The 14,355-nt window shown below is 39.6% G+C and overlaps 1 protein-coding gene across 1 annotated transcript in view; it reads left to right on the top strand.

Annotated features, from left to right (window-relative positions):
- The first annotated feature begins 6,428 nt into the window (after positions 1-6,428).
- The window catches only part of sp6 (Sp6 transcription factor), a 35,513-nt gene continuing 27,586 nt past the window's right edge, over positions 6,429-14,355 (top strand). Inside the window, exon 1 of the mRNA XM_039740833.1 lies at positions 6,429-6,657. The gene's annotated coding sequence lies outside the window, so the exon portion shown is untranslated. The remainder of the gene's footprint in view (positions 6,658-14,355) is intronic.

The raw sequence follows: 14,355 nt of genomic DNA, 5'->3' as shown, positions 1-14,355 counted from the left end.
CTAAAAGCTATTCTTCTATAGGAGTCAAGCAAGCACTACATGAAGATAACTTTAAGCCAGCGCTTCTCAAACTTTCGTATTTCGCCCCCCAAACATTTTTCTACCTGGAATAACTCTGCGCCCCCTGCATAATATGAGATAGATGAGAATAACCCCTGATACAACTAACAAAGGTATGATACTCGTGCGGTGTCGCGGTATCCTATCATTTTTACTTCCATAAGATTTGCATGTGTTAGGCTAACTTCGATGAAATATTTGCGATTTATTTTTTTTAAGTGCTTTAATAACTGTTAAAATGCCTTGTGTGGTTTTTGGTAGTAATTCTAATCCCAAAAACAAAGAATAAATTATTTTTTCTTATTTAATTACTTCTTTATGTTAAGAAACGATTAAATATGTTTTATTTTTTAAAAATCTCATAAACGAGGACACCGGTGAAGTCAATCTGCGCGAGACGAACGTATTTCCGTCCGACAAATATTATACCGCTGTTAGTTGTATCATGAAAATAACCCAATACGCAGTAAATTATTTAACTCAATTTGGCAATATAGTGTGGTGCAGTCGCGCCACATTGTCACCTGATCTATTGTTACCCGAATGTTCGCGACAGATACCGATACGTCTCGAACTTTCTGGATTGAAAATACGCGACTATAAAAGCAGCTGCAGCGTCGCCGCACGTCACAGAAACAAGCTTCAAATAGAAAAAGAGCTCAGAGTGTGAATTTCCCCTTGGGATTAATAAAGTTCTATCTATCTATCTATCTATCTATCTATCTATCTATCTATCTATCTATCTATCTATCTATCTATCTATTATATAGTGCCTTTCATATCTATCTATCTATCTATCTATCTATCTATCTATCTATCTATCTATCTATCTATCTATCTATCTATCTAGTGTCTATCTTGAACATCAAACCAAACCTGGACAGGCTGTGTAAAGCAGGCACATATTAGTCATTAGATCTATGCCTTAGAAATGTTTTATTTTAATTATGCACCTAACCTGCATGTCTTTGGACTGTGGGAGGAAACCGGAGTACCCGGAGGAAACCCATGCAGACACGAGGAGAACATGCAAACTCCACGCAGGGTGTACCCGGGATGCGAACCCGGGTCTCCTAACTGTGAGGCAGCAGCGCTACCCACTGCAAAAAATTAATTTTGAAGTATTGTTCATTTATTCGACGCCCACCTTGTACAGCTTCAGTGCCCCACCCCCAGGGGGGCACATCCCACAGTTTGAGAGCCGCTGCTTTAAGCATTGACTTTCTAAGATTGGCTCTTACAGGTTATTTCCATGCTGAACAGGAAAGAAGGTTAAAGACACGACATTTTGCATGGCTGTATAGCCTCCTTCAGGTGTGCAACTGTAAAGGAAAAAGCAGATAGGATAAACAGGAAGAGAACAAAGAAAGAACAGATGAAAGTGAGAGGAGGTGAAAGAAAGCTGCCATTAGAAAAGATGATGGATGGATTAAAAAGTTAGTTGGCTGATGAGATCTGGAGAAATATGAGACCCCAGGCTGAGAATGAGCTTAGTGCCTTCTACTTTTCTCCTAAAAGTGTCTTTGAAGCCCTGTGAAAGAACACAAATGGAGAGATTAGTGTAGCTGTGATCAAGAGATGTGAGGTGCTCTGCAATAGGCCTTGTGGAGGGTCTTTGAATTTAACGGCTCAGACTTTCTTCCAGAAACAGCCTGATAGCTGCCTCCCTGATTTACCTGTATATGTAGATTGCTGGACACGTCCTTAAAGATATGCAATAGAAAACATTTTTAGAGTGACAAGAGGCCCAATTGTTTAATATTGAATTTACAAGAGGGAGGAGAAACAAGGGTGCTGTTGGTGACATACTGTATATACTTGCATATAAGTCAGGTCTTGAAACCCGAAAAATTGACCATAAAATCAAACCCTGACTTATACGCCCATTCAAAAATACGACACATTTTTTTTTTTTTCATCTTCTTGCTTCCTCCAGTCTTCCGTCAGTTTCTCAGACACATAGAAGTTTGTTGCAGTGGCACAGTTACCAATTTCTTTCACCACTTCAATGACTTTTAATTTAAAACCAGCTTCATATTTCCTTCTGATCAAACGCTCCATCATAGATAAGAGACGCTCTTACGATCAAGGTAAGGATGTGAGATACAAAAAACACAAAACAGTGCAAACGTCGCTTCAGAATAGTTTGGGTATTACTGTGTGGTCACATAGGCCCAATACATAGAAAAAAGGCCGTGTGCTCTGTGGTGACTCTCTCAGGTGAACGTTAGCATATCATAATCTCTTGGACCAATAGCGTGAGTTTTCCGCATTCGACTTATATGACCATCCATCCATCCATCCATTTTCTAACCCGCTGAATCCGAATACAGGGTCACGGGGGTCTGCTGGAGCCAATCCCAGCCAACACAGGGCACAAGGCAGGAACCAATCCTGGGCAGGGTGCCAACCCACCACAGGACACACACAAACACCAAGCACACACTAGGGCCAATTTAGAATCGCCAATCCACCTAACCTGCATGTCTTTGGATTGTGGGAGGAAACCGGAGCGCCCGGAGGAAACCCACGCAGACACGGGGAGAACATGCAAACTCCACGCAGGGAGGACCTGGGAAGCGAACCCGGGTCTTATATGACCAATATTATAAAATACTGGAAATTATATGTTAAAATCAAGCCCAGACTTATCCGCAGGAGAACTTGAATGCGAGAATATGCTGTTTTTACAAGTGACACATCTTCTCCTGTAGCAGCTCAAGAGGCCTGGCGAGGAATGTGGCTCTCCTCCATGAAGTAGGCTGCAGACGAGACGTTTGCATAGGTTAGGCGGTTGATGGAAGGAGATCAAGGGAGGATTAGAAAAAAAATGGCTCCTGTGGAAGAATCTGTCTGGAAATTTTGTTTGAAGGCCTGTGGAAGAGATGGAGTGTTAGAGTGGAATGGGGGAGGACCAGTGGGATATGAGTGCATTATTGGGGGTCCCTCTTAGAGTTGATATTACAAGGTGTACTCCTGGCTTGATTCAGGGCTCTGTCCACAATATGTAATATACCCATAAACTTTCTCAAATTGTGCAATAATGTATTATATTGACTGCTTACAACACCAGACTCCTTGGTTGACATTTTGGACCCATCATTATCTGTGCCAACATGGCATTCAGTCCTGATCATTTACTTTCTGTGTCATGGTGTGGTTTTTCCCTCAAATTCCTACATGTTCGACTCTTTGTCATTAAACTGACTATCAGAGTTTGTATTTGAGTGTTCCTTGTCAGAACTGGTGCACCTTCTTGGAAAGGCCCCAGCCCCCTATAGCTGGAACACTACAATACACTCGGACTGACACAAATATTAATATGTATTTATATTTATATAAATATCATTTTAGGGATGGCTAGTAGTGAATGATGCACGTATGCTAAGCGGAAACGCGTAGTGTGATGAGCACCAGAGAGGCTCTTGTCGGCTGAATGAAGAATGCGCGCCATTATTATACCCTCGAAGCCCCCACGTTTGGCCACATTTATTACTGCAGCTCTTCAAGCTTGTTCTGTTTGGGGAGTCTGTCATTAAAGCTCCAGGGGATACCGCAAAAAGAAAGATCTTCTAAGAAGAGATCATTAGTGCGTATTATTTGTGGTGTTTAACTGCGCTCCACACTGCTCGATGCGGCCCCTCTGTAATCAAGACGAAGCGCCAGACCCTTCAAGTAAAGACGGGAAAGAAGCGCGATGGGCTCCTGGTCTGCGGCTCCGCATGGCGATCCATACGGCTGGAAGCGGATACGTCAGGCTGGTTTGAATAATCTCCTAGTGCCCGTTTCTTCGGGACTCCCCATGTGTTTTTAATGGCCATTAAAGCTGCTGGTTAAATTCATTGAGCTTTCCTGTCGCAGACAGATTCCTTTTATATGTGTGGGCAGTCGAAGTCCAAAAGACCAAACTCTTGCGCTTTCTTTCAATTTCACTAGCACAACGGTAAACAAACATGTCAACCAATACTGAATTGTGACCTTAGTCTATAAAGGTGAAGTTCTGAATGAAATGCAAAAAAATACAAATAAAAATAAAAATCCCATACGAGACTGGGCAACGATAAGCAGGCAGGGCCGATGGAGGCGTTTAAAGGAAGACTGGGGCGGCACTGGGACTCCAGACGACGTTATTTCATTGTTATTACTGGCTTTGCTTTGAATTACTTATTATATCTGCAAAAATAATAAAATCAATAAATAATCGTAAGTAGGTGGTGGTAGTCCACAGTTTGGCATTGCTGTTTCTTTACACTCAATCTCCGGGTTCACGTTCAAGTGTGCGTCTTTTATGTGTGCTGCCTCCATAGACCCCAATGACCCCCGCCAAGCCCACACTCGCAACCAACTGACATCCCTTTCAGGGTACAATCCCATTTTTGTCGTATGAATGAATATAATAATATAGTGGCCCTTCAGATGTCTCTAAAGAATTGGTTATAATTGATACATCAAACAACAACTATAAACGTCTAAATACACAACCTGTTACAAGATGAAACCTTTGATCATTCACTTCTCCGACAGAAAACACGGCACTTAAAGATAAAAAGTTCACGAGTGACAGCCGACAAGATGTCCCGTGATGGAAATGCGGTCCTTTGTAAACAGGCTGTGGGAGGTCTGCTGATGTGTTTTGTTCTCGAGCTGTCAGGATTTTCTAAATAAAACATTTCCTCTTTACGTCTGACACAGCAAGTATACACTTTCAGGGCAAAAGGTGCTCTGTGGCGTATTCTGGGCATGCGTTACACACCTTAACGGACGGCTGAAACGGACTGAAGACATAACTTGAGGAAAAGGTAGAGCCGTTTGTTTAATATGCACTGAGCTGTTTTTATTTGTGTTTTACTTTCATTAACGCGAAAATATAAATCCTCAAAAGCACAATTAACATAATCTCTCTAACTGACTGTAAAGAGCGGATTCTTGAAAAGCAAAAATAATAATAGCATCTGCCATCTGTCAACCTATTATACAGTGCCTTTCTATCTATCTATCTATCTATCTATTATACAGTGCCTTTCACATCTATCTATTATACAGTGCCTTTCACATCTATCTATCTATGATAAGCACATTTCTTTCTTTCTTTCTTGTCCTAAATACAAACACAATTAATTAAAACGTAATACTGTAATTCACTAACTTGGGATTTCTTTCTGAATGAACTGAAATCTGGATCTACTATTTTATCTTGGAGATGTGGTAATACAGAAATAAAAATGGACAGTATTATGAAAAACCGTATTTTCCTTATTCTAAGATAGAAAGACATAGATATGAAAGGTATTATATGATGCATGGATATGAAAGGCCTATAGTAAATCGATAGATTGACAGATAGGTGTGAAAGACAACATAGACCGATATGAATGGATCTATATAATAAATAGATGGATATGAAAGGCACTATATAATAGATATATAGATCGATAGATAGACAGATATGAAAGACGCTCTAGATAGTCAGGTTTGAAATGCGCTATAGATAGATATATAGACAAATAGATATGAAGACATTATATAGATAGATAGATAGATAGATAGATAGATAGATAGATAGATAGATAGATAGATAGATACGAAAGGCACTTCATAATAGATCGATCTAGATGTTGGCATTGATGTTGATACTAATCGTAAATCTGAGCCTTAAAACAACTATTTAGGTCTATTATGATGCATTATTATATCATTATTGCAATCAATTTTAAATTAAAATGTGCATTTCTATTCTCCTTCATTCTATATTTCATTGTACTTTTTTCATAACACGTTTACAGCCTTCTTGAATACTATTTTTTCATTTTAATGTTTAGTACACATTATATATACATAAATGTATTATTTTATTACAGAGTAAGCCTTTTAAACTTTCTAAATCCGACTCTTTTAAATGAATATTTATAAACGTTTCTTGTGCAATATGACTTTCCCGAACTAATTATTTTATACCCTTTACATAACATTTTAAGAAGCTTTTGTAAGACTTAATTCAATATCGTCTGTTAAGGAATAAAGAATACGTTGAAGAAAAAGCTTTTGTGCGCAGATTTTTCCCTTCTGGTATTTTGTATACTTTGGTACAGGGCTATTAACCTTCATCATTTTATTCCTCGGGCTGTATAATAATCAAATCTATTTGAAATCGCGCCGATCCTTTCCTCTCCTCATACTTTTCCACTGATCTTCAGTCTTAAGCTGATTCCTCCTTCCTCGTCTCCGCTCGAATTCTTTGCACTGCTTTTTCTTTTCTCAGGTAGCCCATACCTGCACCGGAAAGTGTTAAAGGCAGAAGAGAGGGTGGAGTCAGCGTGAAGGCATAAGGGGGAGAGGTGCGGTAGATGAAGGCAGTGGGGTCGGCAGAGGAGCAACGGATCAAACCTTCAGCTCTGTGCTCGGCTCTTCAGAACGCGCTGGTTTATCTTTATGGGACTCTACTGGCCGGGACTTTGGATACAAGGCGCCGGCAGCTCCTGGATACATCCTGAGGGTCACCTCTTGGTTCCTTCGCATACGCCAATTGCTGTTCAGATTTTGCACCGTATAAAGGAAGTGTCCTGGAACCCTCTACCGTGAGCGCTTGGCGCTTATCGGGTAGGCAAATTTTGTTTTCTTTATTTAAAATCGTTTAGACTGTGTGTGTAAACGTGAAAAGCTTGCGTCCCAAGTTTGGATGTCTCTTTGTACCTACTGCTGACTTCACATGACTGCTATTGTTGCCTGGATCACCGAGACACTTTTCCGCATACTGTGCCTCCCTCCTGCTGGCTTGCCAGGGGTAGCTTCATTTCTTAGAAAACGGAGAGTCACAACAAGTCGTTTAGAGTGCACAGCAACAGCGCGAGCTGGTAAGAAGATTACAGTGCGAGAACTACGAACGAAGGGTAGCCAGTGATTAAAAACAAAAAGCCCAAACACGCAAACACACACACAAGCCGAGTAGTTGAAGACGAATGATCATTCAGCGCCGAGTAATGACTGATCATTCCTTCTCATTAGTGACACTAAATGTCGGAAGATACACGCGCGGTCGCAAAGCCGAATTAAAGACCACTAAGGTCGTCATCGGGGTGCAGGGAGCGGTGTAGACTGTCGGCCAGCAGATGTCTTAGCAGGATCCCGACATTTGTGGAGCTTCGCGAGAGGCGTGCAGGTGCGTCCACGCTTCAGACAGCTTGATGTCCGCTCAAGTAAAAGCTGTTTAAAGCGGTGCCGGTATCATCAGAGCGCTAATGAAGTATAGCATGAGGGGCACGGAGGTCGAGCAGGCTTATGAGGATCTAAAGTCTCTGCCGATGTTTTGTCAAAACTTTGGGGACGTGTTCAGACAGTGTGGAAATCACGCTATTTCAGCAGACCCCTGTTAATGCGTATAAAACATACGATTACAAAATGTAAAATAATATATATAAATGAAACATACTCTTATAGTTCTCGGCGCATACCGATTTTATGAATGTATGACGTCTGCTATCGATATTTCATGAAAACGAAGGGAGCAAACGAATCACGTATGTTAAAACAGTTTTAGAGGAATATATATTATATATATAATCAATAACGGGATGAGTTATATATGAACAATTTTACAAAATACTATTTTTTTAAATAGCCCATGAGAGTAAACGTTTGATTTTTCATTTTCTTTTAATCAAGTTCGATTCACTGACCCGCTCCTGGCCCAAGTGACCCCCTAAACTAGATGTAGAGGGTCTGAAATGGTTCGTTTTTCGCTGACTGCTGATCTGGAAAACAACTGATTATCTGACCACTTAAGAGTTCTACAAAAGCACTTTTAGATGAATTCCTCCTTTTTTCAACCTCTCTTAACTCAAATTCGGAGTTGCGGAATTAGCATAAAAATTCAAGCAGTGAATATTAAAAATGGAGATTTAGAAGTCAGTCGGTACGGAGCGTGCAATGCTGTGGTTTGTGGATCTTCCTTAAACAGAAGCTCCGTCTAGAGATGGCTCCAGGCATGTTTTCTCTGTCACTCTTAAAAAAATTGTATATATATTTAAAGATGTCAGAGTGGCTTTTCAGAGCGATACCATATAGGGGAGTATTTCTTAAACTTTTTTTTTTCCTCGCGACCTAATTTAGTCTTTTTTTTGCGTCTTCGAAACCCAGATTCATCGCCGACAGTCAACATTATTATGCCACAGGGGAACCATTTTTGGTGTCCAAAAGACCCATCCACATGCAGGTTCCAGAAAGAACCTTCTGTTTGATTGGATCTGGAACAGGCTCCGTGTAGTAAATAACCAAATAGATGGATGGAAACAGATTTGTGCAATCCCAATGGATCCTGATTTTTAAAAGTACTGTCGTTGCATATACAATAAGCTAAGTTTTCTTAATCTGTTAGTGTTCTCATAGGTCGCCTACCGTACATTAAAGGTTTCGTTTGTTCATTAGGGAGATTTTCAAAGCGCTTCATATGGAAAGAACTTTTCCCAGAATGAAATGGCGTTGTGTAAAGCAATAGTGAACCTCACAAGCCTGTAAAGAATCATAAAGTGCCATGAAAGAACCAGCATTGTAAAGATTGCAGGGTCCACTTGAATCGGCGCCGCGGGTCATAGCAGAGCAAAGTCCCTCTAAGCGCCTTGAGCATTGGAAAGGCGTTATATAAATAAAATGTATTATTATTATTATTATTATTATTATTATTATTATTATTATTATTGCTTAAACTGACCCCTTCGAGTGGCACTCCAGAAAAATTTAGCGACCCTTTCCTATGGAATGCAATTGTGCATTTGCAAAAATATGCCATAGGAGAACCATAAATTACTTGTATTTATTTCGATGCTTATCGGATAAATGATAATAGATTTATGAAATCCCAGTGGGTTGCTGATTTTGAAAGGACTCCATACTGCACAAAGTCACACAGGCTAAGTTCGGCTTTTCTTGATCTGTTAGTAACCTGCTACACTCGTAGAATCCTGGTTCTTTAATGTAATTTAATCGTTCTTTATTGGGTTGTATGTTTCCTCTATTGCTTAACAAAGCAGCATTTCATTCTGTGAAGGGTTCTTTGCATATGAAGTTTGCATTTTGTACTTTGAAATACGTCCTAAAATGCAGAATAGCAAACGGAACTTATTAATGTATGGTGGGCTACTTAGCAGGACACTAACAGATGAAGAAAACTGCCATTATAGCCTGCAGGCACTGTATGCAGCAAGAGTCCTTTGAAAATCATGAGCCATCGCGTTTCAGAAATCCGTTACCATCTGCAGTATTTTCATGGTTATGTACTGTAGAGCCCATTACGGAACCTTCATGTGGATGGGTCCTCTGGGAAGAATCACTCTGTTTGCCCACTACACATTAAAGGTTTCTTTTTCAATTTCCAAACATCCGATTTCATAAGCAAATATCTCAGAATGAAATTGTTTCTTTGCCAAGCTACCCAGTGAAGTGCCGTTATGGGAGCCGGTATTTTTAAGACCAACTTTCAATGTAAGACGTCGGACATCAGCGACCCTTTTTTTTTACTTTGTGCGCCGCTTAAAACAAATGTTGTCTTTAAAAAGGAAATCGGAGTAGGCAGAGGCAGACAGCAACGCGCCCGCATTAGCATCTTATCTTTACCAGCAATTTTTCAATACCTCACACAGATGAAATAGAAACAACTCTAAATTAAATCAAAACAGCGACTCATACATATCACGCATTTTATTAAATGATCGAAGGTACAACATCCTTCATAGTAATGTTTTCAAAATAGCATCGAAAATATCGGTTGGTCGCATGGAATGACATGCACGTATCGGGATTAAAAAGCTGCGGCACCAATAATAGATTTCTATAGTCGTTCATCATAAACCATTTATACGACCATTGCTGTCAGGACAGGCTCCAGCTTCCCTCACAAGTTTACTTTGGCTGAAGCAAGTTAAGAAAATGGGGAATGGCTGCGTAGGGCCGTGTACTAACAGCGTACTCTCTATAGACGTTTGGAATGAAGCGAACATATGGATTATTACAACGCGCTCATTCATTTCCAGTTTGAATTGATATTTTCCATTGGCCATGCTCAACTATTTCCTGGTGAACATCTTTACGAAAAGAAATAGCTGAAATGTGTTTTACGAACATCTTGTGAAACGCAAGAATTCCCCAACATATTAAGGAATGTTAACCTTCCTTGTATTATTCACATGCATTAATAAGTATTCAGGATTAAAACATTATTTTCTCATGTATTTATGGAAGAAAATATAATAACAAAACACAAAGCATTTTAAATGTTCACCAGTAGGAAAATATCTCCTGAATAAAATCTCTAGACTACAATTATCTATCTATCTATCTATCTATCTATCTATCTATCTAGTGCTTTTCATATTTGTCTGTTTGTCTATCTTTTATATAACACCTTTCCTATCTGTCTGTCTGTCTATTTATCTATCTGTTGAGTTCTTTCTTATGTCTGTCTTTTATATAGTGCCTTTCATATTTGTCTGTCTATCTGTCTTCTATCTTTTATATAGTGTCTTTCCTATCTATCTATCTATCTATCTATCTATTATATGGTGCCTTTCATATCTATCTATCTATCTATCTATTATATGGTGCCTTTCATATCTATCTATCTATCTATCTATCTATCTATCTATCTATCTAGTGCTTTTCATATATGTCTGTTTGTCTATCTTTTATATAACACCTTTCCTATCTATCTATCTATCTATCTATCTATCTATCTATCTATCTATTACATAGTGCCTTTCATATCTATCTATCTATCTATCTATCTGTTAATCATATAGTGCCTTTCATATAAGTCTGTCTGTCCATAATTAGCAGTTCTTGTGTATCATTTACAGCTCATTTTAGTGTGAGTGTGCTCTGTTAAAAATGAAGGTGCCAGTGGCATTCCCAAACACCCGTCCACAGAGAGGTTTTAGAAAGAACTTTGCTTTCTTCAGATCCTCAGGTTCAATACATGGGCAATAAATAGATGGTAACAATTTTGTGAAGTCCCAGTGGGTTCTTCATTTTTAACAGACACCTGTGCAGGCTCAATTCATTTTGGGTTTTCTTGATCTGTGATTATCCTGTCTATAGACATTAAAGATTTCCATTTCATTCACCTATGAGGAACTTTTTCAAAGCCCAATTTCATATACAGAAACCCCTCTCCAGAACTGAATGGTTCCTTGTCAAACAATGGCTTTATGGAAACCACACAACCTGGTCACCTGCCATCAAAGGACTGGTATACAGTAGGAGTGTGATGTGGTGGTCTGCATGGTGTCCAGTCTTCTGTCAACTCCAGCAATCCGTGACCTTGAGTTGATCCATTCGACTTATGTTAAGTTGTATTATGTTAAAATTAGTCAATGTATGTAAACATGCCAGAAACTTTAAATGATTCCGATCTAGAGAATGGAGTGTTCGTTCTTTATCTGAATGTCCAGGGATCTTCCCACACCTCGCTGGATTCATTGGCACCTCTAAGTGTGTGAAAGCACAAATATGCCCAGAAATGGTGTCTGTTTAAACCGGGTACTCTCAGAACATAAATTAGATTAAGAAGATAGGATACTGGGGATATTTTTATAATACTAATTTGAAACCCATTTCAATTGCATTAGTAGACACAAATTTTGTTGTGATTTTAAATGGCCAATGCTAAACCCAGCATATTGTAACCTTCTGCTGCTGCCCGGTCCATCAGCTCTCTTTCAAGAGCTGAGGGTCTCATTGATGTATTCAGTACAAACTCTCCAGTCTCATCTGATGTGCTTTAAGTTCAAGTTTAAGTGGACTTTATTGTCATGTCTTCTATGCACAGGCGGTACAGTGATACCAAATGTTATTTCCCAGAACCGTGGTGCGGCCTTAAACAAGTTCTATATACTCTCGTAAAAATAAAGGTGCCAAAGTGGTTCTTCAGACCGATGTCATAAGGGAACCATTTTTGGTTCCCAAAAGACCCATCCGCATGAAGCATTCCAGAAAGAATCTGCAGCAGGCTCCGTGATTAATACTGGAAGAGATGAAAGAGATGAAAGCAGATGTGTGAAACACCAATGGATTCTAATGCATAGACTTATGTTCAGATTTTCGTGATCCTTTGCTATCCAAGGCTGTCTACCATACATTAAAGGATTTAGTGTTGTCCACATGTTAGGAACTTTTTGAAAGTGTGAAAAAACCAACTTCATATACAAAGAACCTTTCTCAGAATAAAATGCTTCATTATCATGATGGTTCTACGAGGAGCCACACAGCCTGATAAAATGCCTGCATTTAGAGACCGTTACTGTTAAGAATGTAGATACTGTAGGGTGGCCTATACAAGAAGGATTATACATTTAAATAAATCTTTAGGTACACTGAAAAAAGTATAACATTAATGTTGTTCATTCAACGTAAATTTTCTCTTTCAAGCAACTTAAGATTAGTCATTTAGTGTTGTAGCTTGAAATATTTGGTTTCAGATCTCAATCAAAGTAAGAAAAAATTGTTTGTACCCAAGTAAGTTATGGGGGAGGGAATAAACGTAGAAATCCTATTTCAGTTAACCTAATATTTTAGGTTGTTCGTGTGCTGTGTTTGAGGGACCGTTTGTATATTCTTCCGGTCGAACTTTCCAACGTGATGGCTTTCCAACTGCCAGAAAAGAAGAACAAATTAAAATATAGATTTACTTCAGTAAAACAAGTGAATTGCACCCAATCACTCTAAAATGATTTGCCTCAACTTAAAAACTGTGGGATCGATAAGCTAAAAAAACAATTGTTTTGGTTCAGATTGAAAATTTAAAGTGTGAATTATTACCTTACTTTTTTCAGTGTACGTGCAATGAAAGCAATTAAGGAATAAGGTGCAGTTTTCACACTGCAAATCGACAGAACGGTGCAAATGTGCAATACACAGAGAAGGGACATGTGTAACCATTCAAGCGTGTTGGACATGAGGAAACAGAAGAAAGGTCAGTGGCAGCAGTTCCTGGGAATGAACGTGCAGTTTGTGGATCACAAGACGTTCACGCGTGCAGTCACTTTAGGGTCCTCCAACGAACCCTTTCTGAGTGATGGGAGCCCGCGAGTAAATAAGCGTTTATTTATGAATGATATCCCTGCAAATCTGACTTCTGTTGGCCGCTCCCATTTCTGTCGTTTCTTGCGGCACCTCACGTAGCTCTTCTTTGGTATACTTTAAGCGGAAAGACTGCAGCAGTAATAGAAGCTGTGCGCTGATTTATGTCTGAATTTGGAGGCAGAAGATCGTTCAGTTGTCTAATAGCCCGCGGAAAGAAACTTGCGCATACTTACTTGCTGTCCCGGGCTCGGCTCCTCCTTCTTTTGTCACCGTGGCAGACTCTGTCTCCCCATGAGCCACAAATTGGTAAACGGATGGCCTCTCTCCTCCACAGACTGTCTGGTGGTCTCCTGTACATTCCAAAGCCGTGTCTACGAGATTGGCACCTTTGAATTTGTATTGAGGGACCCGTGTGATGTAAATAGACATCCCAGTGATTTATCGACTTTGCAGAACCCGTGGAGGCCTCCTTCAGGAGCAAGCCGGAAAGCAAGGCGGGACCGGACACAAGTGTTTGACAGTGACGGTGCTGTCACATTAGCTCGCCCATTGATTGTGAGGGGAAAACCTCCGAGAAAAAAATAAAACGCATTCATATATGAACTCGTATGGACACTGCAATCACGTCTCTGTAATAATCATTTACAAGTCTTTAACAGCTATTCAGTTTAGTGCAGGGTATCTAAATAGTTATACTGAAATAAAAAAGTAATTATGTGTTTGTGTTAGGTGTCTAAATCATATTGGCTTTATCAATTTTATTCGGCGGATACTCAAAAAATAATTCTGGCAACATGCTCGTGTTACATCGCTTATACTCTAACCCTAATTGACTTTAGGCTACTTCAACGGAGCAGCTAGGCTTCAAGAATCCAACTCGAGTACAACTGACTGACATTAAAAAGCATAACCAGTGCGTGGATACGAATGGATTTGCCGTAAATAACAGGCCCGCTCACGGAAGTGATTTATATTGACATCACCCTATCGCCATATGTTGATTTTACAAAAATGAACACGTATCAAGCTTAAAAAACGATTTAAAATTTCCATCAAGGGACAGCCCGTTTTGCACAACAGTGTGTTGTACGGACTACGGGGTCAGAAACAGATAAAGAGCCGACATAACAAAAAGATAAAGATATACATTTAGTTATTAAAATTGCTTCCGGATTTGAATTCAGATCATTTGACACCACACACTCTACATCACTTGAGCTGGCTTCT

The sequence above is a fragment of the Polypterus senegalus genome, chromosome 17 (genome assembly GCF_016835505.1).
Source record: "Polypterus senegalus isolate Bchr_013 chromosome 17, ASM1683550v1, whole genome shotgun sequence".
Lineage (NCBI taxonomy): Eukaryota > Metazoa > Chordata > Cladistia > Polypteriformes > Polypteridae > Polypterus > Polypterus senegalus.
Note: the sequence above shows the minus strand (reverse complement) of the source record. Positions and strands in the feature narration are given on the sequence as shown.